The following is a 27,888-nucleotide window of genomic DNA, read 5'->3' on the forward strand; positions in this document are numbered from 1 at the left end:
GAATTTTCCATTGATCTCAACCTGTGACTCAAGACTGTTTAATCTTTCCACCGTGCTAGTGAGCAAATTTCTTATCTTAGACAAAGAGCCCTCATTTGTAGCTATTTTAGGCCAACGTACCCTTCTCTCATCGTTAGTTAGGGTTACCTTCCCCTGAACAATAGGGACATCGACCAAGATTGTAGCAATAAAACTGTTATCTGTCAGAGACAGGACTAGGGGGTTATGGTCACTCTCAGATCTAAACGCGACCACCATATCAGCAATAACTGACCACAACTCCAAACTGGCCAGTATATAGTCGATGCGAGACCCAGATCTTCCATTGTCAAAAGTAACTGCCCCTGCCCTGTCTGACTTTGTTCTGCCATTAACAGCCCGCATGCCCTTTTCGAGACACAACCCCTTCATAAACAGAGCCGCTTGCGTCCATTTTTTAATGGGCGCCAGCTCCAACTGAGGAATACCCCACATGGAATCCTCTGCCTCTGAAAGCTTCCCATCAACCATACCAAGTGGCTCAAAACAGGTGTTGAAATCTCCAGCCACGCCCTATTTCCAATATTAGAAGTGGTACAAAGTAGTTCTTCTCCTATCGTGCAGAATATATTATCTCCTGTTTTAGTGTCGGATTCCCCTACAGCTCGACAACGATTAGTTAATGCTGTTTCTGGTCTCTTGTCACCTTTTCTTGGGCCCCTTTCTTTTTCTCCTGCTTCATCTCGAAGGCAATCTCATAGTCAGATTCCAGAATCGGAAGAACGGATTGCATTAGATTCTCTTGCTCGTAATTGGATCATGAGTAGCTTACAGTATAGTGTGCGAGATATCTTAGACACTTTTCTTCAATGGAATGCGCCTACGCAGAGATATGTCTTTAATGTTATGTGTAATACTCTTATCAAAGCATGGGAAGATATGGATTTGGATTCACCTCCTCAGGGTTTGTTCGAGATACAGAATCAATTTGATAAGGGATTTATTGTGGGTCCTGATGTAGAGCATGCTGTTCAAAAGCTTGTTACTTTCCGGTCTTCCTTTTTCTCTCAAACTCCTCTTGAACCTGATCCTGCGGTTTGGCGTAAAATGAAACAATATCCTATGCGAGAAGTTCCTCCAGTATGGAGAGATGCAGATCCAAATGCTGTTCCGCCTGTCGTAGCCGCAGATGCAGGACAAATAGGTGGTGCCAAACCCGATGATTTGATTACGGAATTACCTGGTAGAATAATAGCTCTTATAAAAACGATGATGCCTGCTGTACACATTAACTGGGATAAGTTGGCAGTGTGCAAACAAAAGACGGATGAACGTGTCTCTGATTTCTTTACTCGTTTCAAAGAAACTTTCATCGACCATAGTGGTCAAGATATGAGTACTGAAGGTGGACAGCGATTGTTCGTAGATACATTTGTCTTTAATTTGCTTCCAGAATTATCACATAAATTGAAACAATCAGAGAGTTCATGGGCGTTTCATCAACTGCCCAGATATTAGCTACTGCCGAGTATTATGAGAATAGGGATAAGGAAGAAAAGGAAAAAGCAGAGAAAAAGACTAAAGAATTGAAAACGAAGATTCTTTTGCAACAGGCTTATCCCCCTCGTTCTGATCAGCCCCAATCGCAACAGCCTCCACAGTTTCAAAGATTATTGCAGAAACCTACACCTTTTGTTCCGCGATCTCAGTTGGGTCCTAATCAATGCGCCTATTGTAAAGAGGAAGGTCATTTTAAGATTAATTGTCCGGTTCTACTACAACGTACCGGTGGACAATCTGAGCCACGAGGTCGTGGTGGTTTTCAGTCAGCACCTAGAGGTAGAGGGCGAGGTGCGGTGTCTCAAGAACAGCGTTCCTTACCTTCACAGAATACTATGAATTATTTTGATCAGCAAAAATCTCAGTCTGCGCAATATTACAATGACGATTATTATATAGAGAGTGAAAGTCCTGATTTTCAGACTCGCTAGGACAGCCGTAGACAAAGTAAGGGAGTCGTATCAGTTCCAGTGGATCAGAATGGACCTTATGTTGATGTTGTAGCATTGGGTGTTACAGAACCATTTCTTTTGGATACTGGTGCAATGAGAAGTTCTATTATACATTCCAAACTCCCTGGGGCACCTTTGTCTGGCTTGCTAGCAGCCCGGTGGCAGTGGCTGGCTTGCGTTTGCTGAGAGCGCTATTTGTAACTTATCCCTGCATTTTGCCCCGCTGACCACTAGCGGCGGCGGTCTTATCCCTGCATTGTTTTTAAAATTGCCTAACCTTGTACTTCAAAGTTATGCAGGTTACTAACCTGAGTTCTTCCTTCCAAAGGTGAGAAGCCGGCTGGGGGCTGATTCGATCGTGGGTTCCCAGCAGTAACGGGCGCCATCTTTGTTTGGGCTTGCCTTCACCATAGGCTATCCCTGACACTCCACCCTTGCTCCGCCCCTATTTAGGAGCGCGACCTTGCCCTCTCCAGTGTTTGCTAGCAGCCCGGTGGCAGTGGGCTGGCTTGCGTTTGCTGAGAGCGCTATTTGTAACTTATCCCTGCATTTTGCCCCGCTGACCACTAGCGGCGGCGGTCTTATCCCTGCATTGTTTTTAAAATTGCCTAACCTTGTACTTCAAAGTTATGCAGGTTACTAACCTGAGTTCTTCCTTCCAAAGGTGAGAAGCCGGCTGGGGGCTGCTTCGATCGTGGGTTCCCAGCAGTAACGGGCGCCATCTTTGTTTGGGCTTGCCTTCACCATAGGCTATCCCTGACACTCCACCCTTGCTCCGCCCCTATTTAAATGGCCCTTATGCGTCAGTGCAGCGGACGAGCGCAGCGGGCGCGACGTAGGCGCGCCGGAGTTGCGCCTGAGTTAAGCCCGTCTGCGCCCGTCCGCGGCCGGCCGGGGCTAGGGGCACTGGACGCTGCCCGTTTTGTTACGTACTCACCCTCTCAGCTCTGCTCCTATTGGGTCCCCGGGGTTATCGACCCCCACACAGCCACCTGCCTGAAGCATTTAGGTCTGTCCTCTACCCCTCCTCGATCTCCCCCTGGGATAGTAGCCTCTTTAGCTTCGTCCCCTAACACGACCCTCCCAGCTCCCTTACCATTTTTAGCTCCTCCTGACCCGATATTCAGCACTTTTGCTACACTTCTAAACACCAGATCCGCGGTTACACATCAGTATGAACTCTTTGATTATATCGATTCCCATGCACCAGACCTCTTATTTTTGACAGAAACCTGGTTCAAGGATGACTCCCTGCCCAATGTGCTGGCCGCCTTACCACCTACATACTCGGCCATTCAAGCGGACCGCTCAGACGGCAGGCGGGGCGGAGGAGTGGCCCTAATAGCTCATACCAACTTTAATTTTCAGATCCTCCCTTCCCCCCCTATCCCTGACGTAGATTACCTTCTAGCCCGCTCGATCTCACATCAGGTCCCTCTTACCTTTGTCTTAATTAAGCATGGGCGGATTTTGCGGATCCACGATTCGCGGATTTAGCGGATTCACGGATCGTGGATCCGCAAAATCCGCCTATTTAGCGGATTCAGCGGATTTGCGGATTGGGGGCGGGGCTTCCTCGAGTGTGTGGGCGGGGCCAAACGGACGGGGCTTCCACGCGAGCGCACATGCCTCTTGTGTGTCTAAAAGGTCAGAGACCGATCAGAGCAGCATCGATGGGATATTTGGGAAGAAGGCACATCTGCCCAGCCTCCCAACGCTCACGATTTTTTTGGGGCTGATGAATGAGTCACTACATTTGCGCTTCAACTAGTTCCAGCGACCAAGTGTGTGTTACTATGCAATCGCGCCGAAGTGCGCAGGGGTCCCTTTAGTGAAATGTCCATCATAGTGGGTAAATGGCGGGAAGACGGTGCACACCTCGAGTGTGTGGGCGGGGCCAAACGGACGGGGCGTCCATTCGAGCATGCCTCTTGTGTGTATAAAAGGGCAGAGACCGATCAGCAGATTAGTTTTTGGGCTGATCAATGAGTCACTGAATTAAAGCTTCAACTAGGGCACATGCTTTATTGATATCTGCAAGTGTTTCCTGTTGAGGTTTATTTTTTTGTGCCAGGACCGTCGTGCCCGAATGAACCCTGCCCTTCATATTTACTCAAGAAGACACCACCGTTGAAATAATTTACGATGGCGCCGGCAAGCTGCCAGCGCCATCCTGCAATAGTTACTTAATTAGCTTCAACAGGAAGCTCCAACTGTTAAAATAAAGCAGGCGCTCGAGCCCCTGCTGTATCTTATCTATTAGAGCTTCCTGTCGAAGCTAATTAAGTAACCATTTGAGGATGGCGCTGGCAGCTTGCCGGCGCCATCGTAAATTATGCAGGCTTGAACTTTTGACCGCAAAATCCGCCCCGATCGCGGATTGCGGATTCTCGGTAAATCCGCGAGAGTTCGCGGATCGCGGGTTTACCGAAAATCCGCAAAATCCGCGATCGGAGCGGATTTTGCGCTCATGCTTAGTCTTAATCTACCGTCCTCCTCAGCCTACCCCTTCTTTTCTTCCTGGTATTCAGACCCTCTTGGCTACCCTGGTGATTAACAATTCATCAGTATTAGTCTTGGGGGACTTTAACTTCTGGCCTAATGATCCTGCCGAGAGTCCCCAATCCAGGGAGTTCACTAACCTCATGACCAGCCTAAATTTTTCACCACTTGTCCATAGTCCGACTCATACGCATGGCCATGTGCTAGATCAAATCTGGGCACTAAACATCCCGTCCACATCCCCTACAATAGCTCCCTGTCCCTGGTCGGATCACTCCATTATCACCTTCTCCCTCGCTTTAGCCCCTATGACTAAACTCCAACTCCCCAAGAACACCTGGGTTAGGAAATGGGGCAAAACCGACATGCCCTCCCTTTGCTCGACCTTGGCCGAAACCAGCCCTGAGCTATCTGACCTCACAGCTACCTCACAGCTGGCCGCCATCGACAACTGGCTGACCTCGGCAGGCGATGAATTTGCCCCCCTAAGGCGACTCACAGTCAAGCGAGCCCACGCCGCCAATCGCTGGTTCACCTCAGATTTAAAAGAAATGAAATTGGCTGCACGGAGGGCGAGCGAGTATGGAGAAGAACTTACAGCCCCGAGCAAAAGTCAGTCTACTTGTCCGTGCTACAAGTCTACAAAAAGGGCATCCTTGATGCTAAAACTGAGTACTACATGAGTAGGGTAATGGCAGCAGAGTCTTATTCGAAGGAAATATTCTCCACTGTCCACGAACTAGCTTCATCTGGCAGAGCCACGGCAACCATCCCCCCCTCCCAGTCCCTCTGTAACTCACTCAATGAGTTTTTCATTACCAAGGTCGCAAAAATTAAACTTAACATTCCTTCCCCCTCCCCTACATTTGTCAATCCCTCCCAAACCCCCTACGGTTCCCAAACTGACTACCTTCCCATTGTTAACCAAGGATTCCCTCCCTCCGCTGTTGGTTCGAGTCAAATCAGGCTCCCCCCTAGATTTCGCCCCGGCTCATGTTCTCAGGGAAATCTATTTAGTTTGCCCTAACCCGCCCCTGACCCTCCTCAATGATTCCCTTATTTATGGCACCGTTCCCAGTTTACATAAATCAGCGGCCGTCGTTCCAATTATAAAAAAACCTGGCACTGACTCATCTACCCCTTCCAACTATCGCCCGATTTCCCTCTTGCCCTACCTAGCAAAAGTCCTTGAGACTCATGTTACGACTATTCTGAGTGCCCACGTAGAGGCAAATCATTGCCTCTCCCCCTGCCAAGCTGGGTTTAGGCCCCTGCACTCTACGGAGAAGGTGGTGATCTCGGTAATGGACAGGCTACGGGAAGGTATTGATACTAATGTACCACAAGCCCTGATACTCTTAGATCTGTCCGCCGCTTTTGACACGGTGGACCACTCCATCCTCCTTAGCCGTGTCAGGGCGGCGGGCATAGAGGGCATGCCCTTCTCGTGGCTTGAGTCCTTCCTTGCCGGGAGAACCCAAGCGGTCCACCTGGCTGGCTTTACCGCGGCCTCCCGCAAGGTAGAGTGCGGGGTCCCTCAGGGCTCGTCACTTTCCCCCCTTTTATTTAATTTATACATCTACCCCCTTATTTTTATGTTACAGCAGCTGGAGGTCACGGTGTTCAATTACGCCGATGACCTCCAGCTAATCTTCAACCTTTCCCACTCTCCCTCATCTGCCCAGAATGTTCAGTCAGTTATGACATTTATCCAGGATTGGATGAACTGCAACCACCTCAAACTCAATCCAGACAAGACCGAGCTGGTTTTGACCGGAGGTGGTTGCAGTCCGTGGTCCCCTTCCTTTTGGCCCCCTTCACTCGGTGCCCCTCCTTCCCCTGTGCCTAAAGTTAAAACCCTTGGGATTCTTTTAGACTCACAACTCTCTATCCATGCACAAATTGGTTCAGTTGTTTCCTCCTGTTTCTTCTCCCTAAGAACAATCAGGAAAGTTTCTCGTTTTTTTTCCCTCCCTGCTTTAAAAATTATTGTGCTGGCCATGGTACTGTCCCGCATCGATTACGGCAACGTAATTTACAATGGGGCCCCCGCCTACGCAATCCACCGCTTGCAGCTGGTTCAGAATCAGGCTGCTCGCCTGATTCATGGCCTTCCCAAGTATCATCGGGCTAGTCCACTGCTGAAAGCATTACACTGGCTGCCGGTGCGAGAGCGTGCCCTCTTCAAACTCGGCTGCCTCACTTTTCAGGCCAGGTCAGGCACTGCCCCTAAATTCATATGTTCTGCTGTCACGCCCTATCTTCCAGGCAGAGAGTACGCTCTTCTCATAGGGCCCTCCTAGCTACTCCCCGATTTAAAAAACAGAGAGCTGGTGGAGCGAAGTTCGCTGTCCAGGCTCCTGTATTCTGGAACTCCCTTCCTGTTTCCCTCCGCACTTCGCCCTCCTACCCTCAGTTCCGGAAGGATCTTAAAACCTTCCTTTTTACGCAAGCTTACTCTGTCTAAACCTCCTCCTACTGCTGCCGCTCACTGCAACACAAATAGCGCCATGAAACCGCTGGGTAAAAGTGCGCTGTACAAATGTTTTTAAATTCAAATTCAAATTCAAATTCAAATTCAAATTCAAATTCAAATGTTTCCGTAGGATTCTCTGGCGCCCCAGTTAGTAACCCTATTTCTTGTCCTTTGCCTCTTTCCATTGGCCCGTATGATTTAGAAGCTCCACTTCTTTTGACGACGGGTTGCGGAGAGAATTTATTGGGTTTGGATTTGTTAGAACGCTTGCATGCTACATTGTATTGTTCCCCCTCTGGTGTACATCTTACTTTGGGTGATAAATTGACTTCTCCAATGTATGTATCTAAAGATCAACTGCCACTCGAATTGCGTTCACTTCCTGCTACGCTTTGGGCTAGGGGTCCGAATGATGTTGGTTTGCTTAAAATTCCACCTTATGTGATTACTGTTAAGCCTGATGTTAAGTTGCCACGCATTCCTCAATATAAGATCTCTAATGATGGTGAGAGAGCTTTGTTGGCTATTGTTTATGACTTGGTTCAGAAGGATGTGGTCGAAGAGACCAGAGGAAATGTTTGCAATAGTCCTGTTTTGCCTGTTCTTAAACGTACTGATCCTTCTCAGCCACCTGTGTATCGTTTCGTGATTGATCTTCGAGAGGTCAACAAAATTGTTGTCCCTCAGTTTCCTGTTGTCCCAGACATTACTGCTCTGCTCACTATGATTCCTGCTTCGGCAGCTTGGTTTTCGGTTATTGATCTCAAAAATGCTTTCTTTAGCATTCCTATTGCTGAGGAGAGTAGGGATCTCTTTGGCTTCTCTCTCGGAGGCCGGAGCTTCCGATTTAAGCGTGCACCTCAAGGCTATTGTGAGAGTCCCTCCATCTATAGTCAGGCTTTGAAATCTCAGCTTGACACTTTTTCTTTGCCTCCAGGTGCTACTCTTATACAATATGTGGAAGACCTGTTAGTGGCTGCTGATTCGGAAGATGTTTGTAAACATGTGACTGTGTTACTTCTGCAACATTTGTCTGACTTACATCATAAGGTATCACCTTCTAAGTTACAATATTGTTGCCAAGAGGTAACCTATTTAGGTCATCTCTTGTCAAAGGAGGGAAGGCGATTGACCCCAGAACGTATCCATGCAGTTGCACGAATGTCTGTGCCATCCACACAAAGAGAGGTGCTTGCTTTCTTAGGCATTACCTCTTATTGTAGACAATGGATCCCAAATTTTTCTTTATTGGCCAAACCTTTGTTGGTACTTTCTCTGAAAGATACACCCCAACCTCTTCCTTGGACTGATGAATGTCAGAAGAGTTTTTCTGATTTACGTACAGCTTTGTGTTCTGCTCCGGTGTTGGGTACTCCAGACTATAGTAAGCCTTTCACACTCTATGTTCATGAGAGAGAAGGTTGCGTGTTGTCAGTCTTGACACAACAATTTGGAGACAAACAAAGGCCATGTGCCTATTTTTCGGCTACTTTGGATCCAGTAGCCAAGGCATTACCTAATTGTCTCAGAGCAACAGCAGCAGCGGCGATCTCCATTCGTCAATCTGCTGGCCTAGTGTTAGCTCATACTCTTAATGTTATGGTTCCACATGCAGTAGATACCCTTTTGAACAGAACAAAGACACAACACTTAACGAGTGCTCGTTTGTCTGGATATGAGTTGACGCTTTTAGCTAGCCACATACATATCAAGAGATGTAATGTTTTGAACCCTGCAACATTGTTACCTGTTTTAGATGAGAAAAATGCACAAGACCAGCATGATTGTTACCTCCGTACAGAAGAGGAAGGTCGAGTTGATTTAAAAGATACACCACTTGCGGATCCGGATGGAATTCTGTGGGTAGATGGATCTTGTTTTAAACTTTCTAATGGCGACATGACAGCAGCCTATGCTGTTACAACTTTGCATACAGTAGTAGATACTGCACGTATTACACAGAATTCAGCACAAGCTGCAGAGTTAATTGCATTAACAAGAGCATGCGTGTTGGCAAAAGGAAAGAGAGTGACCATTTATACAGATAGCCAATATGCTTTTGGCGTTGCTCACAGTTTCAGCCGTTTGTGGAAGGAAAGAGGATTCTTTACCTCCCACGGCACTAAAATACAGCATGGTCAGTTGGTAACTGACCTTCTTGAATCACTTGTTTTGCCTGCTCAAGTAGCGATTGTGAAGTGCAGTGCACATAAGAGGATTATTGATGATGTGGGTCGAGGGAATGCATTTGCGGATGAAGTAGCAAGGGAAACGGCGAAAGATGCTGAAAGTCACATGTATGTTGCGGGCCCCGCAAGATGGGTCGCAGAAGAAGGTATGTGTGAATACACAGTAGAAAGCGTGAAAATGATTCAGAAGGAAGCGACTGAGAAAGAATTTAGAAAGGACCTTAAGACCTGGCTGTTTGTCCAGTAGGCCTTCTTTGTGTGCTGTTTTTTTTTACTTTGGTGTCTCTTTCTTTTTTAATGTGTTATGTTAGTTTACTGCAGCCTTCTTCAATTAAAAGCGCCGGGACACTCTTTTTGAGTAGCCGTGCGCTCTACAAAAAACCATTTAACATAACATAACATAACATAAGTGGAGAGAGAGTACGGGAATGTTGGACAGGATGGGATGTTGGACGGAATTGTCAGAGCATCAGTGATGGTTGTTACCAGATGCGTATGTACTACCTGCAGTTACTATGGCACATGGACCAGCCCATATTAATGCAAGAGGTATATGTAAACTTTTGGCTCCAGTATGGCAGAATGAAGGTATTCCCAAATGTGCAGAAAATGTGGTGAAGCATTGTATTGTCTGTTTGATGCACAATCCAGGAAAGGAAACACCAACTCCGGCAGGTCATTTTGCTCCCCCTACGTATCCCTTTGAGGTACTACAAATAGACTATTCACATGGAACGTTTTAACAACCTCAAGTATGTTCTGGTGGTGGTTTGTGCCTTTTCCAGATGGATAGAGGCCTACCCCCTAAAAGATAATACTGCTTTGTCCACTGCCAAAGTTCTTTTGAAGGAATTTTTCCCGAGGTTTGGTTTGCCGCGCATTGTCTGGAGTGACAATGGGAGTGAATTTGTAGGCCAAATTATGCAGAAGGTGTGTGTGGGTCTTGGTATTAGACAGAAATTCCATGCGGCAAACCACCCTCAGTCAGCGGGTTTGGTAGAGTGTTACAATGGCACTCTCAAGCTCAAATTGGCAAAGATACAGGCCAGCACAGGCCTTTCCTGGCCTGACGCCTTGCCTTTGGCACTTCTCTCAACAAGAACGACAGTTCATTCTCGTATGGGGCTTAGCCCATATGAAATTGTTTTTGGACGCCCAGCCAATGTTTGGGGAGTCCCTCGACCCAAGAAATACTCGGACATTCCGTATCCATTGTTGGTTGACTATCTGCATGACCTCACCACTAAATTATGTGTTATTCGTCAACAGGTCCAAAACGCTTTGCCGGAGGCCTCCTCAGATCCAGGACACTCCATCCAACCTGGGGGCTGGGTTTGCTTAAAAAACTTCCAGAGGAAAAGGAACCTGGAACCTCGTTGGGGGCCTTGCTAACTACTCGTACAGCAGTGAAGGTCGTGGGGAAGAAGAACTGGATCCACGGCGTGCACTGCAAAAGGGTACCATTACCGTTACCTTATGTATCCAGTGGATCCGAGAAGGTGTTGGTGATAGCGAATGTGAAAAGGTACCCAGATTTGTACCATTCAGTAGTGCACACCTGGACTGGAAAAGTTATGAAAAATAAGACAACGACGTTTTACAGGAAGCTGTACCATCGCACTTGCGTCTGAACACGTCAGGTCCAAAAACTTTGTTTAAAGACCAAACGATACCTGGCAAGACGCGGTACAACCTACGACCAAGGCCGACAAAGGATAATTGAACTTTGTGTTTTATAATTTTGTTTTTATGAAAACAAATATTCCTTTTCCATTATCCATCAAGTTGCAGGGTCACGGTAGGAGTCTTAGGCTGTGACCTGAATAGTGACTAGGTCAACAGGACTTGCAGTGTCATAGGACGGCTAACAATCACAGCCAAGTGATTAAGGAAGATTATCGTGAGCAACACCTTTAGATTAATGGATAGCGAAATGGAAGGGGGCGATATTAAAATGATGAAAATAAACCATTATAAGAAGTTATTGTTTAGTCGTTGTGGCGTAGCATTATGCATTTTGGTATGTTTATGCAGTTTATTAGCATGTGTAGGATGGATTGTACACATTATGCAGCCAGCACCTGCTCCTACTTCTGTCTCTTTGATTTCCTCTACCACTATTTCTCCGCACAAATTCTATGCACTCCCAGACCATGAGCAGATGAGAAGAACGGAATTTCTCAATAATTCATTTAACCAATTGTTACATCAGCATCAATTGGTAGTAAATACTACTGACTGTTGGGTTTGTGGGCTTATGTCCCACAATACAGAGAGAGGGATGCCGTATTTAGTCCTCCCATTTTCATATGAAGGTTCTGCTTGGGCTTATCTGGCTATGTTTTCTAATGCATACCAGAATCAACTTCGATATCCTCCTGGTGGGTCCAATAATGGTGGAGTAGATTTTAGTCACAGTCCTTTGATAAAGGGAATAGTGACTATGGCAAAAATCGTGGACATTAGTAAAATTCCCAAGGATGAGAAGCAAGCATATGATGGGTGGAATGTGACTTGTTATATCACTAGCCTCACTGACAAGATTAAGCAGAAAAGATCTTCACCGATCTGGACTATACCTCATAAAGGTAATTTGTGTTTACGAATAAATGGCCAGAACACTAAAATCCAGCAGGAAAAGAGTAATTGTTCCCATACATATGTTTACACACCCTCAGTTTCTTCACCGTTGGTACCATCTCAAGGTACATATTTTATCTGCCATGATAGAGCTTATACATGGCTTCCCACATATTTCTCGGGGACATGTTATATAGCTTTCCTTCTTCCTACGACATATACTGATCCTGCAGATAACCACAGAAAGAGACATGGTAGAGGGGTTATCGATGCTGAAGACACAGCTGGACAAGAGGGAGGAGATTTTCTGAAAGGGTTTCTTCCCTTTTGGGGTCCAATAGTTAATAGCAGAAACATCAGACGTCTAGTCCGTGTGGTCGATGCTACCATAAATGTAACTTCTGGAGCATTGAATAATTTGACAGCTGAGCTTCAGGCGGATCGTCTTATGACTTTACAAAACAGGATGGTTTTAGATATCGTCCTTGCAGATAGAGGAGGAGTTTGTAAATTAATTGGGTCTAGTTGCTGCGTTTACGTTCCTGATAATGCCCCTATAGTACACCAAGCCATTTCTAAACTACATGTCATCTCCGAGTCCATTCATCAGGATACTGGAGATTGGTCTGTGATGGGATGGTTTTGGGGACTACTGTCCACATGGGGATGGAAAGTATTAACTTTCCTTGGAGCGATTCTAGCGATCATCTTTTCTTGTTGCCTCTGTTTACAGTGTGGCCCAGCCATCTGTGGACTTTGTGCCACTGTATGCGTTCCAAAACCAGTGTCACAGAAAACAGAGAATATTAGAATGATGTTATAGCAACAACTCAATGACCTCATGACCATTGACATCGACTCAGACTAGCATGAGTCTTTTCGTGCTTTGCCTGAGTATGGCAAAAGGAGGGGCTGAGGTTACGTAGTTTTTGACTCCGCTTTGTATTTAGCCGCCATTTTGTGTCTAGACGCCATTTTGTGTTGCCTCACTCAGGCAGCACAGCGAATACGTGTTTTTTTTGCCTTTTCAGCTGCTACGTGTCTTGTTTGTTAAAGAGTAAACCCCTGCCCTTGTTCACTAAACCGATGTCAGTGTCTGGCCGAGTCCACTAATCCATGTCTTGGCTGATTGATCCCTGTCTCGACTGACTGTTTGGCTCTCACTATTCTTCCTGACTTTATCTTATTTGACTTGCCTTCGCTATTCTCTTCGTGTATTCTCTTGTTACATAAACTATCCTTTGAAGCATTCAAACATGTTCTACCACCTGAAAATTGAATTACGGGCACTAGTGTTGATTAACTTGAGGGGAGGAGAACACACAGGGTCTGAAGGAAGGGTGTGTTTTGGACATTCGATAGCTTGTTTTCGAACTTTTCCTATTCATCAGTTTTGTATGTTTGAGAGTGGGCATTGTAAATCTGTACACTATAATAGATTGTGCGCCACGGAATTAAGTGGCAGTCTCCTGAGAACTTACCACTGGTGTACTTCTAGGACCACTGTGCTTAGCTGCAGCTAATAAACCTGATTTTCTACGCCTAACAGAGTGTCTCGTGTCTCCGTCTGACAAGGCAGGTGAACCTGGAGATATTAGGCGTGCCCTGCGCCGCTGGGCCCATAAGGTCTGGTTCTCCATGACTTAGGGAGGTGGTGCTGAACAAAAAATATCAGGGCAGCCACCTCCACCGTGGTAAAAACCTCCCACTACATCCACTCCCCTCAATCGCCCGCAAGGGAGCCGGCTACGGGGTGCGGGACCCTTCCCCTTTGACTTGCCAGCTCCCTTTGCCATGGTCCTGGCCGAAAGAAGAAAAGAATAGGGGGAAAAAAATAAAAAATAAAAGAGAGAGCTAAACAAAAAAGTAGTTATTAAAGTAACAAAAAGTTGAAAAAAACACAAAATATAGATCTAGACAAATAGAGAGATAGATAATGAGCAAAAAAGAGCATAACAAAGTTCAAAGGAACAAAGGATTGCAAAGATTAAAAGAGATTTAGAAAAGCCAGGCCCAGGGTAAGTTCGCGCGATATTTCCCCCGCGAGCACACAAAAACACGCGCGAACTCGTAATAGCGCGCCGCACACAATGCGAGATTGCCAATAGCGCCCGGAAACGGAAATACGCAACGCGCACAAGATGGCCGCACCCATGTACGACCGCATGGGCAACTTCGCGGTCGGTGCGCTGCAAGCGGTCCGCGAATACGCAAAAAAAACACCGAACACGGAAAAAAAAATCCGCAAATTCGCACGAATTCGCAGATTATGCGGATCGCGAATTCGATTGAATTCGCAAATTTCGCCCACACTTAATACTGATGTCACTGAGCCAATTTGGGTGTTCATGGAGAGATCCACATCAATGTGAAGACCCAAACTTTTTATAGCAGGTTTGGGGGTAGGTGCCACACCCAAATCAGGGGGCCAATAGGAGGGAGGCCAGTAGTCAAGTTTACTGTGGGCAACAATGATCTCGGTCTTTTCTGAACTCAGCTTTAGCTGGTTTACATTCATCCATGTTTTGACAAACAGCATAGACCGCCTAACGAAGTTCTTAGATTCTGTGGAGCTGTCAAGGGTGAAGATACGCTGATTGTCGTCAGCATTGTTGAAGATTTTTACACCCATATGTCGTAGACCCGAGATCAGAGGACGTATATAGATATTGAACAGAATTGGCGAAAGGGAAGAGCCCTGAGGAACGCCACAGTTCAGATCTACCATTCTGGACTTGAAGGGCGATAGCCACACTGACTGTTTACGGGCCTCCAAAAAGGAGCCAAACCAAACAAGTGCTGAGCCCCCGAGACCCACTGCGGCAATGTGATCCAGCAAAATGTTGTGGTTCACTTGAGGTCGTCCAGTACTCCAGTACTGATAGAATCACTGCTTCGGTGGAATGTGCAGGACGGAAACCTGCCTAGTCATTGTCCAGGAATTTAGTAGTCTCCAGAAAAGAGCTGAGGCAAGGGGCCATGTGGGTTTCCAGCACTTTCGCCGGGAACGGCAGAAGAGAGATAGGTCTATAGTTCTCCAGTTTATTGGGATCTATGCCTTGCTTTTTTTGAAGTGGAACGACCACTGCTTCTGTAAAAGCAAGCGGTACAATGCCAAGGGACAGTGAGTAGTTACGAAATTTAAGAAAAATATCAGGAAAGGACCGATAGATTGCTTTTGAGATGTTGATGAGGAAGTCCTCCTTAGGGGAGCCTGATTTGACTTTAACTACGAGGTCCAAGAAACATTTCTTATCCATCAAGGGGAGGGAGTTAAGAAAGCATAAGTTGGAATTGTTCCCGTTGCTCCTGGAGCTACAATTGGTGGGGGCAATAGATTTATATTTTTTCTAAAAAAAAAGAATTTAGGTCATTACAAAGTTCCTGGCTCGACACAAAGGAAGGGGTCACACGGCTTGGGTTAGAGAGTTCTTTTACTATCTGAAAGATTTCTTTCGTACCGTTATCGGAATCAGGTACCCTGTTCGTAAAAAATGCTCTCTTTGCCTCCAGTATAGCCACTTCATACTGGTGTAGATTGGTGGTATAGTCAAGTTTATCTTGCACTTTGTAGGTTTTTCTCCATTTCCGCTCAGCTTGTCGTATTATGAGTTTAATGGTTTTCAGATCTTTATCAAACCATTTGGAGGCTTCATGCTACCTAGGGTGGTAGGTTTTGGTCTGTAAAGGAGCATGGAGGTTAAAGGCCTTCTTTTGCCAGCCGGTAATCTTGCTCTCCCAGTTATCTGGATTGCTTTCCGATACCGGCTGCTCCCAAGACAGAGTTTCTACTAGTTTACCTAGATCAACCTGGTTCCAGTTTCTAAAGATGCTTTAAGAGAGAGAGGGGGTAAAACTCAGTAGAGGAGCGAGCAAACTAAAACTGATCATATAGTGATCAGACCAAGCACAGGGTTGAACTGCTAGATTAATCAGGTTGACATTAATTGACCACTCTTGGTCAAGGGTATAGCCTTTAATGTGCGTGGGGGTGTCAATATGTTGAGTGAGGTTAAGACAAGCAAGGGACTCAGAAAGCTCCCTGGAAGATTTTCCCTCGTCAGTCTCGTTGGCCTAGTAGTTCAGGTAACCTACAATCATTACTTTATCGTAGTCAGTGACCAAGGACGCAATGTAGTTAGCAAAGGTTTTGGGAAAGTCAGGCATTGTTGAGGGGGTCTGTATAAAACTACATAGATCAGCCTGCTACTATGTAGATTAAATTTGACTACAAGAGAGCCGACTGATGGAATTTCCAAGTGAGGCAGGGCGGAAAGTTCTTTTTTAATAATCACAGCCACTCCTCCTCCTCTTTTACCTAATGGTCTGTCCGTACGTAGAATAAAATAATTATCAGGAAGGGCTGCCAGAATTTCAGGGGAGGACTCCTCTGTGAGCCAGGTCTCAGTAAGTAACAAGCAATCCGGTGCGTCAGTGTCTAAAATATAAAAAAATTCTAATTGGTGTTTAGCCATGGAGCGTGTGTTTAAGTACATAATATAAAGGTCTTTGACCGGACCTCTGTCTGCGCCTGATGAAGGTGACACCGGTCAACTCCTAGAGAGTACACCCATAAGTAGGGTATCAGCAGAGGTCAGGGACTCAAAATTTAAGATCCGCAAAGATTGCAATTTTTCTGACAATTGCCCTTCAATTGGATATAATTTCTTTGGTGCCATATCTAGGAGACTAACTGCAGAGTATGTGTATTTTTGGGCAGAGTAACGTGCCCCGTGCCCCGTACCGGGGCAGACGGGCGCAGCGGACTTGCCTTAGGCGCGCCCGCTGCGCTCGTCTGCCCTAGCATTGAAATTAAAAGGCTGGCCGGCGAAGGAAGAATTACCTAGCTCGGTCCACTAGGCCGGAAGTGAGACTACCAGCAGGGAGGTGTGTCCGCCTCCATTTGAACAAACGGCGAAGCCGCGTCAGACCAGGTAGGTGGAGACAAGTGAAATCAAGGTAAGTCGGCGAGCAAAGCGATATTAAAGTGTGCAAAGTGCAAATAGCAACGAAAATAAAACAGTACTTTAGCAACAACTGAGGGGTAAAATCTATAACAGGTGGCAGGAGCAATGAGGGTCCAAATATAATAAAAGAAATAAAAGCTGTCGTCTAGCGCAGTAGCTCTCAGCACTTACATTCCTCTGTGCGTCCACCCCAGCATTGAAATTAAAAGGATGGCCAGCGCGGGAAGAATCACCGAGCTCCGCCCACCAGGCCGGAAGTGAGACTAGCAGCAGGGAGGTGTGTCCGCCTCCCTCTGAACAAACGGAAAAGCCACGTCAGACCGGGGAGGTGGAGACAAGTGAAATCAAGGTAATGCGGTGAGCAAAGCGATATTAAAGTGTGCAAAGTGCAAATAGCAGCGTAAATAAAACAGTACTTTAGCAGCAACTGAGGGGTAAATCTATAACAGGTGGCAGGAGCAATGATGGTCCAAATACAATTAAAGAAATAAAAGCTGTCGTCTAGCGCAGCAGCTCTCAGCACTTACATTCCTCTCGTAAGAGGTTTAAGTTACAGTTGGCTGCAGGCCATTGAGTGTTATGGTATTAGTATCAGTTTGGGACAGAAATGTTATGTATGAACGCACATAATTATATAATACCCTGGAAAAACATAGGTCTGATCTCTTCAATGTACCTGTCTACCAAAGGTAGTTTCATGGCTGGGTTGTTTCCAATCAGTGGAGAGTAAGCTGAAGACGTAGGGGCATATTTACAAGGAAAGTGTGGAGCGGCAGCAAATTGTGCAGCGCCGCACTCTGCCATTCCCAAAATGCAGGGATGTGCCATATTTACAACAATACGGTGCACCCCTGCGTTTTCCCTAGTGCTGACACTAAGAATAGATGCCTAGTTCCAACATTGATACACTTGCGCCATAGTGCCTGCGTTGCAGGGAATGATTGTTTTTTTTTTTACATAGAAGTAGCAAATAGTCATTATTTAATGATTGTTTATGTGCAGTAAGGGATACCATCTTGCACATAAACAATCATTAATGGTGTTTTGCTCTTTCTATGTGTGCTGCAGAATGCAGCACACATAGAAAAAGCTAAAACGAAAAAGCTAAAACGAGAAGCAAAAGCATTTCTACTCGTTGTGTTATTCTAACGCCTGCTATTGCATACCGTTAGTTTTTGGCGCTGACTCAGATTTACAGATCCTTGTAAATCTGGGGCAGCATAAAAAAGCAATGGTTGTTACGGTGGAATGCCCACAGCAACAACCATTGCACGCCCCTTTCACGCAGATACCTGGGTGAAAGGGTACCATTGTTACAAAGCAGCGTTAAGCCACAAAAAGTAGTTTAATGCCACTTTGTAAATATGGTGCAGGGCATAGAGCCACCGGAACGTCGGTAAAAGCGACATTCCGGTGGCGCAATTCCCTTGTAAATATGCCCCTGAGTTTGAGGGAGTGGTTGTCTTTTCAGATTCTGTTGCAGGGATGTGTGGTGGTGTAGTTGCCTTTGAAATAGACACATTTTCAACAATCTTCTGAAGTATATAGGATCTTTGATGCTTAAATGCTGGCTGGTGGGGTGTTCCAGAGCTTACCAGCTTGTACTTAGAAACCAGTGCCTCCTACAGCTTTCTTATGGTACGGTGATTTCATAAGTGGAACAAGCCTGGGGTGCAGTATCCTGATTTTTTAGGATTGCTTGAATTTAGTTTGTAAGTATAGCAGTCCTTTTCCTTGGAGGCTCTGTGAACAATGCAAAGTGCCTTGAACATTGCCTTTCTTGCTATAGATCGGCAGTGGAGTGATTGCAAGACTGCAGTCATATGTTCTCTTGGGTGAAGGCAGAGAAGAAATATTGCCATATTTTGTGAATTATGAATGTGGATGTGCCCACGTGTAGGTTGTTGGCATAGCCAAGCTTGAAGATTACGAGTGTGAGGCTGGGTTGAACTTTCTGTTGGTAGCCAAGGTATAGGAGGATGCAATGTAGTGTTTTTATTGTGTAGATGGCACTCTCTTTTATGTTGTAAATATGTGGTATCAAATATGGGTTTGAATCCATGGTTACCCCTAGGTTTCTAACTTCTCTTGCTATTGTTGAAGGGGTCTCATGTTCCTTAGGCCATATGGTGGTAGACTGGTATTCTGTCACTGTACCCTGTCCTTGTCAACACAGTGAGGATTCATCTCCTTCGACACATAATGTGGAAACCATGATAAGGACATTTGAGTCTGAAAGCATTTATATCGTAATTGACCTCTCTAGTCATCTCTGCAGAACATCGCCTAACATTTTCTGATTTTTTATAATGTAATCTAAGCTCTGTGTATTATGAATCTGATTTTTTAACTTTACCAAATCCTCTAAAATGATGCTTTATCTTTATCTAATTTATGGTCATAGGAGATAAATTGCTGTTATGAGGTCCAATGTAACTAATGTACTAAATGCAAAATATAAGTTAAACTTTTGGGGTAGTATTTTTATTGGGATTAGTGTGGGAATGCTGGGTGGTAGGAATTTTATAAATCTTCATACATTCTGGAATTTCCCTTCTCAAAAATATGAGGACAATCAGTGGTTTAGACAAAGTTTGGAATTTGCAGATCATTGTGGGTAAGAAAATTATTATAATCCATGCAAACAACACCACCCCAGACTTCCCTAGGTATGTTGTTTGGAAAAAATTTTAGGCCTGGAAGTTTTCTCTGGGTGCCAACCTAGCCCTGGCCTAAATACCTCAGCTACCCACATCCCCAGAATTGGTCAATTTGTAACGCAAAATCTTGATCTTTCCTTGTGTCTAAAGGGACTTATTGAGCTTTTTATTTCACATGCGATAGCTCAGTCACACAAAGTGGGGTACTACTGTTATCTAGAGAAGTGTAGTAACACCAGGTGGTCAGACACTTGTGGATCCCACAGATTCCATTAGAGCGATCCACTTTCACTTTCATTTTGCTGTGCAACATCAGTGCCCACAGCACGCTGCACAATACAGCAAAACAAACATCAAACTTGGGACTCATTGGAAGCATTTTCCTTGTGTATAGACTTTGATTTTGCAAAAGAAAATATTTCTGATGTTTTTTCCAGAAACATTTTCTTCTTCCGTACTGTGGATGGCCAATTGAAGTCTATCCCACTGTAAAAGTAGTGTAGTGCAAGTCAATAGGTGGTCTGTCCTAAAGCAGTTAAAACTCACCAAATTCATGCAGCCTGGTGTCCTGTCCAACAATGCTTGCTGACAAGCTGTAGGGATATGATGGCAACATTGCATTATCGTCTTTGTTCCATGGTCGTAGGGGACTTTTCCAGTTCAAGGAGGCCCACAGGATAGTAGACGAAAGTACAGTAGTCAAAGAAAGATGGCAGGCCTTGATAATAGCCATGAAAAAGTGTTAGTTGCCATACACGGCCTACGGAGTACTGAAGAGAGAATACAAAATATTGAGAAGTACAAAGAAGATAGAAGAGAAGATCAAGATGAGAAGTCATAGGGAATGATAGAAGATTAAGAGACAGAAATGAGAGCAAATAGAAAAAGCAAGAGAGAGCAGGAGAGACAGGAATGGGAAAGAGCAAATAGAAAAAGCAAGAGAGACAGAAATGGGAAGATAGATGCAGCAACAAACAGAAAGGGATAGCAGGGAAATTATTGAGAGAGGCATCAGAGGCAGAGAATGAGAGATTGGAAGTAAATAGTGAAAGTAAGAGAGCACCTTAAGGAGCTAAATGATAGTTAGGTACATGTAGACAAATAATGATTGGTGATTTTAAGTGAAATTTATAACCTTATCAAGTTTTGGTCAATCCAACTGTCCCAATGTGATTTCCAAGCATAATCTTTCACTTTATTTTCTGAAAATGATCTAGTGCAAAATCCACAAATCACCTTGCACAGTGGTCTTTACAATCCTAATGTGATCTAACCATGGTTACTTGATCCACAGTGCTTTTTGCAAATTGCTTAACGATCTTGGTTTTTGTTACTGTGTACTCTTTGTGAGAAGTGCTGACACCTTCTCTTTTAATGCATATCAGCCTTGTCCAAATTTGCTGGTAAAGTCGCTGAAAAGTACAACCTACTTGCTGAGAAGGTAAAGTTCTGTTAAGGAGGTGATTTGGCTTTCTAGTGTACATATCATTATGGAAATTTCTTAATTGTTTCATAACACGAAGCCTGACTTTTATCTGCACCTGTGCTACTGGCAAACAATCCATCTGTAAATAAATATTTTCAATTTCTAGTAAACATGGCAGCCTTCCATGCTTAAAATACACAAAGCTGTCAGTCAGCCTGCTTTACAACTTTACATTCTTCTACTTTAAATCACATCTAATTGATAGGATTTCATTTTGAATTGTGAAAAGCTGATTGAGAGTGTTTTAATATGTACCTTAAAAAACCCACATATTCCTTCACATGGAATCACACTGTGTGCACCCTGAATATCAAAACCAGAATATAGATGACAGAATATTAAATCAAAAATATCGACAGGTATGTAAGTGTCGTTTTTGTATTCCCTGCGCTACATATATGCACCTACGTAAAATATCTCTTTCTTTCAGGCACATTGATGTGGAGTTAGTAATAGTAAATTAATAATGCCCTATATGTGCTTACCTTACAATATTTTGTACTCGACATTCTTGTATGACAATACTCTGGGGTCATTATTTAGCAGGTGCATTCTTAGCAGGCAAAGAATGCACCTATATAGCACAGTTTTAAATTAAGTCATAGCTGAGGGCCATTTTCCCCTTAAAATGTACAGTGAAGCATGTCAAGTGAATCTGCTATTGGTACCAACAAGTTAACTGATTTTATTTTTGTGTCTGCACACCTCTACTAAAGGTGTGTGAGTGATTGGCAGACTGGGGGGCATATTTACCAAAACAATTTGGTGCGTGGTGATATGCCAAATTTGGCATCACTGTGCTCCGACGTTTTAAAAACGCAAGGATGCACCGTATTCACAAGAATACGTTGCACCCCTGTATTTCCCCAAATACTGGTGCAATAAAAGCTACCTAGCGCCAGCTCAGGCACTCTGCCGCCACGTTGCAAGGGTTTTTGCTCTGCAGGGGCAGTTGTTTATGTGCAGGAAGGGACACCTTCCTGCATGTAAACAACCAACAATGGTGATTTGATCTTTCTATGTTTGCTGCAGAAATCAGCACACATAGAAAGAGCAAAAAAGTTGAGAAGAAAATATTTTCTCCTTTGATTGCCATTCTAAGACCAGGTATTACCCGGCCTTGGTTTTTGGCGCTGCCCTAGCCTTGTAAATCTGGGGCAGCAAAATAAAGCAATGGGAGTTGCGGTGGAACACCTAATGCAACACCCATTGCACGCCCCTTTGCAGCAGATTACTATTGTGGAAAGGGGTATATTTACAAGGTGACATTAAGCCACGTTAAGTGGCTTAGCACCACCTTGTAAATATGGAGAAATCCGCTATGTCACTGGATCGTTATATAAAGTGATGCTGTGGTCGCGATAGGGGCTTGTAAATATGCCCATTAGTTTTAGTGTGTTAGAGTTTAACAGTAGAGGACTTTTAGTTGTACATCTGTTCGACCTTAATTACTAGCGCCTCGGGAAGGTGGATATCATTTATCTCATCTGTTAAAATCGATAACCCAGGTTTTGAAATTTACTGCATATGATAAGTAGCACACATGAGGAGATAAGCCCATCAGAATGTGGGGTAACTTGGAAATCTTGTGCCTTCCACCAAAAATCTGTATGTGCTGTTATTTACCAGGCCTTCTTTGCCCCGTTAAATTCCGGCTGGTTTGACCTATGGTAATAAAGCGAGTTCAAAATCAAAGTGTCTGATTTTATTATACAAAGTAATTACCAGGTATGATAATAACACATTACTCCATCACCCATGCAAACAGCGGTGTCGCAATTTAATGAGGCACTCGTCGTGAAGGCCTAAGTGCAGGAAAAGCATAGAAGATCATTGCTCACTGTTGAGGTAGCTTTTAAGATAGAATGGGCTGCAGTAATAAGGAGCATATTATCAAGAAACGGCCTTAAAATTATCGCCGCTTTAGCGGCAGGAAACTGCAGCTAAAGCGGTGATAATGGGTTTGATAATATGCCCTTGTGAATTTCCAAAGAAGCACATGTTCTGGTGTGAACCTGGGCTTCTATTGAAATTCTCAGAGGCATATTATCAAGCCCATTATCGCCGCTTTAGCAGCATTTTCCTGCTTCTAAAGCGTCGATAATTGTAACGCCGTTCTTAAAAATATGCACCTAAGTGAGTTCATTTTTTTCTTACTTTCACTTGGTTTCATGGTGGCTACTCTGATGATGAGCCCGATATGCTGTCTGTTCTGCACAGTTCTCCTATTAGTGCTCCTGTGAGGTGTTCTCACCTTTCAAGAGGAATCATCCCTCTGGTCTTTATTTCTATTTCGAAGTTCTTTCCATATATTGATATAGTGCGACACGTGTAACTTCTTTTTCTTCAATAAAAATACGAAACAAAAAAAAAAGAGTAAACATTCCTCTTCCTCACTGCTTTTCTTTACATTTTATGCTGGGTCTAAGGTGAGGAGAAGGCCTTGCATCAAATCAAGGCAGTGTTGCTCATGATTTTGGACCTTCATTGGTAAATTCCTTCCTTGTGAGGTAAGTTCAATGCGTATTTTGCTAGGACTTTAGATGAAGGTGGCCTTTGTCCCTTGTTCCAGTCGTGCGCCAGTTTTCGGCCTGGGCTAGTTTTCAACCAAATAGTAAGTTATTTTAGGAATGTACATTTAATAAAAGTGTTTTTGTAGCAATCTTCTTACATTTATGTGTTTATTATTATTATTGTACCAATTCAAATGTTTCTATAACTTGGTTCTTCCCACCCAACCCTTTTCCCTTTTGTTATAGAATCTCCTGGCTGGAGCTCACATTAGAATGTTGAGGTCATCCATTATTCTAGGAGAGGGGCTGACTGGAATAAAGAAGTGTTTCTCTCAGCTCTTGTGGAGTATTCATTCTTCATTGAAACTTAAAGAAATATGTACTCAGTTCAGTTTTGCTTTATTCGATTTTGAATTTAAAATCATAAAAGCATACAGTTAAAAAGAAAACAAACCAACATAAGTCATACATACAATAGCACGAAGTATCTACAAATGTAAAAGATGTTGGTTTAAAAGACATTTACCCACCAATGGGGATACTTTCCTTTAAAATTACATGTTTTCATACGGTAGGCATTCACAGTTCTGCCCTTACATCATGTTCACCCTTAATAGGAGCAAGTTTAATAAAGAATTCCATTTTTATAGATATTGTACACTGGAGCAAAGCGGTTAGGAGCGGAGGAGCTACAATTTTTCGAAGCATAGGATCTTCCCCCATCACATAGTTATAATTGTACCCTACCTCTGGTCTTAAGGAGGGTATGTATGTCACCCTGGGGTAAAAATCATGTAAATCCCAGATCGATATTGGGCCATCATCTTCTTGGGGCTGCCTGGTTCGTAGGTACGGGACAATATGTCTAAACCTAAATTTTACCAACACTAGATCACCAGGAATATCTTTTGGGAGAGAGCCTAACCAGCCCACCCTTCTAACACACACTATTGTTCCATTCAAGTCAGGTGGCAGAGGTCTGTGTTTTGATAGCCAAAAGGTAACTTTATTTAATAAGTCGTGTTGTCTTTCGGATTTTCCATGTGTAAGTGGTGGTACTCCTGAAAGAACACACACGAATGGGGCAGCCTCTGGTGGTAGGTGTATAGAGGGTACATTATTATTCTCTACTCTGGCAATAATATGCTGTGGTAGTACCGGTTTAGAAGCTGTCTTAGAGGTTGTTTTATTGGGGGCTAGTTGTAGAGTTTTTAATTTGTTACATGGTTTAGGTTGCGTTGGCACAATGGAAACAACAGGGGATTGATGGCGATTAGTTATTTCAGTGATTTTGGCGGGAAATAAATTAATCTTGATCAGTTCCTCTATTTCCATCAGCTTAAACTCCAGGGTATTTATTTTCTCCAACAACGGCGATATTAAAGATTTGAGCAATGGTTCAATCAGAGATGTTAAAGCCAGTTGAAGAGGGGGTTCTAGACTATCTAAATCTTCTACAGCCTCTGGAATTGAGGGGGAGTTAGTGACGGACAATGGAGGGCGTAAACACAATTTTTTTATCTTTGGATCTATCCCATTTTGTTGAACCCTGTCACATTTCCTTTTGACAGGTAAGATCTGCGTAAGCGCTGCGCTTGCAGTGTTAGCTTTTATATGTAGTGGGGTGGGTTCCTGCGGAAAATCCTTGTGGAGCAAGGTACTAAAGCTTTTAACCATACAGAGAGGAGTACTATTTAATTTGGTTCTCAAATCTGCTGGGACATACTTGGTTTTACACAGATTGTTTAGTTCCGCTAATAGTGAGTAGTTTTGCAGAATTCCGGATGTTTCTAAGGGAGATTGTTCACTGGGGGTGCTAACTGTGGCCTGGCAAGAATCATTCCCATCTAAATCACTAGGAATAGGCCGTGGTATGCTGATTAAGTGGTGGTCTTGTGTACCATTACGCAAACCCCTCTGGTTGACAGATTTTTTGGGGACCCCTTTCCCAGTCATGGTTCCATTCAATTTGGTAGGGGTAATACGTAACATCGGCACGAAGGTAAAACAATTTAGTGTTTACAGCTACGTGTCCATTAAATGTCAACAAGCATTTGATAGTTCAACTCTCTTTACCTCCTCTGGTAGGGATTTCAAGGGGGGTGGCCCGTCCCGTCCTCCTCGGTCCTCTCAGGGCCCGCCCTTTGCCCGGGCTTAGCGACGCGGAGGGAGCGTCTGCGCTTTAGTAGCGCCTCCGGGCGCGATGAGGGCGGAAAACCGGAAGTGCCCGCAAAGCTCGCTGGGAGCTGTAGTCTCCGGCCGCAGGATGGTGCAGGATAGCGGCGGGGAGGCTTACAGCATGTGGGGCCCAGGAGCTACTATCAGGTCTGCAGGGTCAGCAGGTATGTCCACGTTCCAACAATGTCCCCCCCGCTCCACCGAGGGAGCGTCTGCGCTTTAGTAGCGCCTCCGGGCGCCGATGAGGGCGGAAAACCGGAAGTGCCCGCAAAGCTCGCTGGGAGCTGTAGTCTCCGGCCGCAGGATGGTGCAGGATAGCGGCGGGGAGGCTTACAGAATGTAGGGCCCAGGAGCTACTATCAGGTCTGCAGGGTCAGCAGGTATGTCCACGTTCCAACAATGTCCCCCCCGCTCCACCGAGGGAGTGTCTGCGCTTTAGTAGCACCTCCGGGCGCGATAAGGGCGGAAAACCGGAAGTGCCCGCAAAGCTCGCTGGGAGCTGTAGTCTCCGACCGCAGGATGGTGCAGGATAGCGGCTGGGAGGCTTACAGCATGTGGGGCCCAGGAGCTACTATCAGGTCTGCAGGGTCAGCAGGTATGTCCACGTTCCAACAATGTCCCCCCTGCTCCACCGAGGGAGCGTCTGCGCTTTAGTAGCGCCCCCGGGCGCGATGAGGGCGGAAAACCGGAAGTGCCCGCAAAGCTCGCTGGGAGCTGTAGTCTCCGGCCGCAGGATGGTGCAGGATAGCGGCAGGGAGGCTTACAGCATTTGGGGCCCAGGAGCTACTATCAGGTCTGCAGGGTCAACAGGTATGTCCACGTTCCAACAATGTCCCCCCCGCTCCACCGAGGGAGCGTCTGCGCTTTAGTAGCGCCTCCGGGCGCGATGAGGGCGGAAAACCGGAAGTGCCCGCAAAGCTCGCTGGGAGCTGTAGTCTCCGGCCGCAGGATGGTGCAGGATAGCGGCGGGGAGGCTTACAGCATGTGGGGCCCAGGAGCTACTATCAGGTCTGCAGGGTCAGCAGGTATGTCCACGTTCCAACAATGTACTCATTATCAGGTCTGATTTGTGCTAGGCTACATTCATTTTACCAGCACGGCTACAGAAGAACAAAAAGATTTTCTAAACTGACGGCTTAAAAAAGTGGGACTAGATAGGTTGGGTCCTTCCAAAACCAAGAAAAGTAAACGTTCTTATTTATACTTCTGCAATTATGTTTTCAAATAAGCATTTAAATTATTAGAAATCTTATTTGTAGACTACACATAATATACTACAGTACATGTTGCACTGCAGGTTATTGATGAAAATATACCACAGGCAAAATAGGTCTGTATGGAGTGAAGTAGGTAATCGTTATTATTATGTGCACCATGCATATATCCCGAAAATCACCATACTTAATGTTTACTGTGGCTTAGTCTGCATAGTCAAATAAATCTATTAAAACCGCCCTTGGGCGTGAGGTGTGTACTTTAACAAAAAAATGAAACGTCTTTGAATTCGTTATTGTGTTTCAGCAGAGAAAATAGAGAGGAAGCCAGCAGGGTCCAAAGCAAAAACATGCACACACTATCGCATACTTTATTAAGAGTTACTAACCGAAAACATTGGAAAACGATGCAAGGAGCGAAAGATGTCGACTTAGACAGTTAACATCTCACTGTATGCAGTGGTGAGGCCGGTAGAAGAGGCTTGTATTTCCCTTTAGGACTGGGCTGAATGGAATACTTTTCTTGATGGCTGCAACATAATATAAATTAAGAAAAATATTTGAAATCCTGTGGATTGAGTAAAAGAGCAGTTACTCAGATCAATCCTTGATGTAACCTCTTTCACTTCCGCCAGACGCTTGCATGGTACTGCTACCTACACTGATTGTATTTGCACAGCCCTTAATAACCTGACGTTTCTAGTGCAGGGGGTTTTCCAGGCAGGGTTATCAAAGGCAACTCAGTTTTGCAGCACCAGCCATTCCTCACAATAGTGGCATGCTTCAACATCGGGCTGTGCTCCTCATCGGGCCGGCGCTGCAATGCTTGATGGGTCATGCAAGGGGACTCTTTGCCGGAGTTCTATTTCCAAGTAGCTGATAAGCCAGATTTGTCTCACCCAATATGCTCACTTTGCCACAGGAGTCAAGCAAGCCCGGCTGAAGAAGGCTGGAATGCCAGAAACCGGTCCTGGGAAGCTTGATTCCGGTCCAGGGAAGACATGGTTTGGCAGTTCGGGCGGCACTGTTCCCATGAGGCACAGGGTCAGACTGATTTGCATATGGCCATGTCTGAACTGGGGTGGCGGAGTGAGCTAAAGAACGGTGATGGATTAAACCCAGATCAGTTGAC

General features: G+C 44.9%; 1 long non-coding RNA gene across 1 annotated transcript in view; it reads right to left on the reverse strand.

The window, feature by feature from the left end:
* Positions 1–25,804, reverse strand: part of LOC144761628 (uncharacterized) — a 71,811-nt gene extending 46,007 nt beyond the window's left edge. The window contains exon 1 of the long non-coding RNA XR_013595820.1: positions 25,441–25,804. This is a non-coding gene — a long non-coding RNA (uncharacterized LOC144761628). The remainder of the gene's footprint in view (positions 1–25,440) is intronic.
* Between the last annotated feature and the right edge of the window lie 2,084 nt (positions 25,805–27,888).

This window comes from Lissotriton helveticus, chromosome 6 (assembly GCF_964261635.1).
Source record: "Lissotriton helveticus chromosome 6, aLisHel1.1, whole genome shotgun sequence".
Lineage (NCBI taxonomy): Eukaryota > Metazoa > Chordata > Amphibia > Caudata > Salamandridae > Lissotriton > Lissotriton helveticus.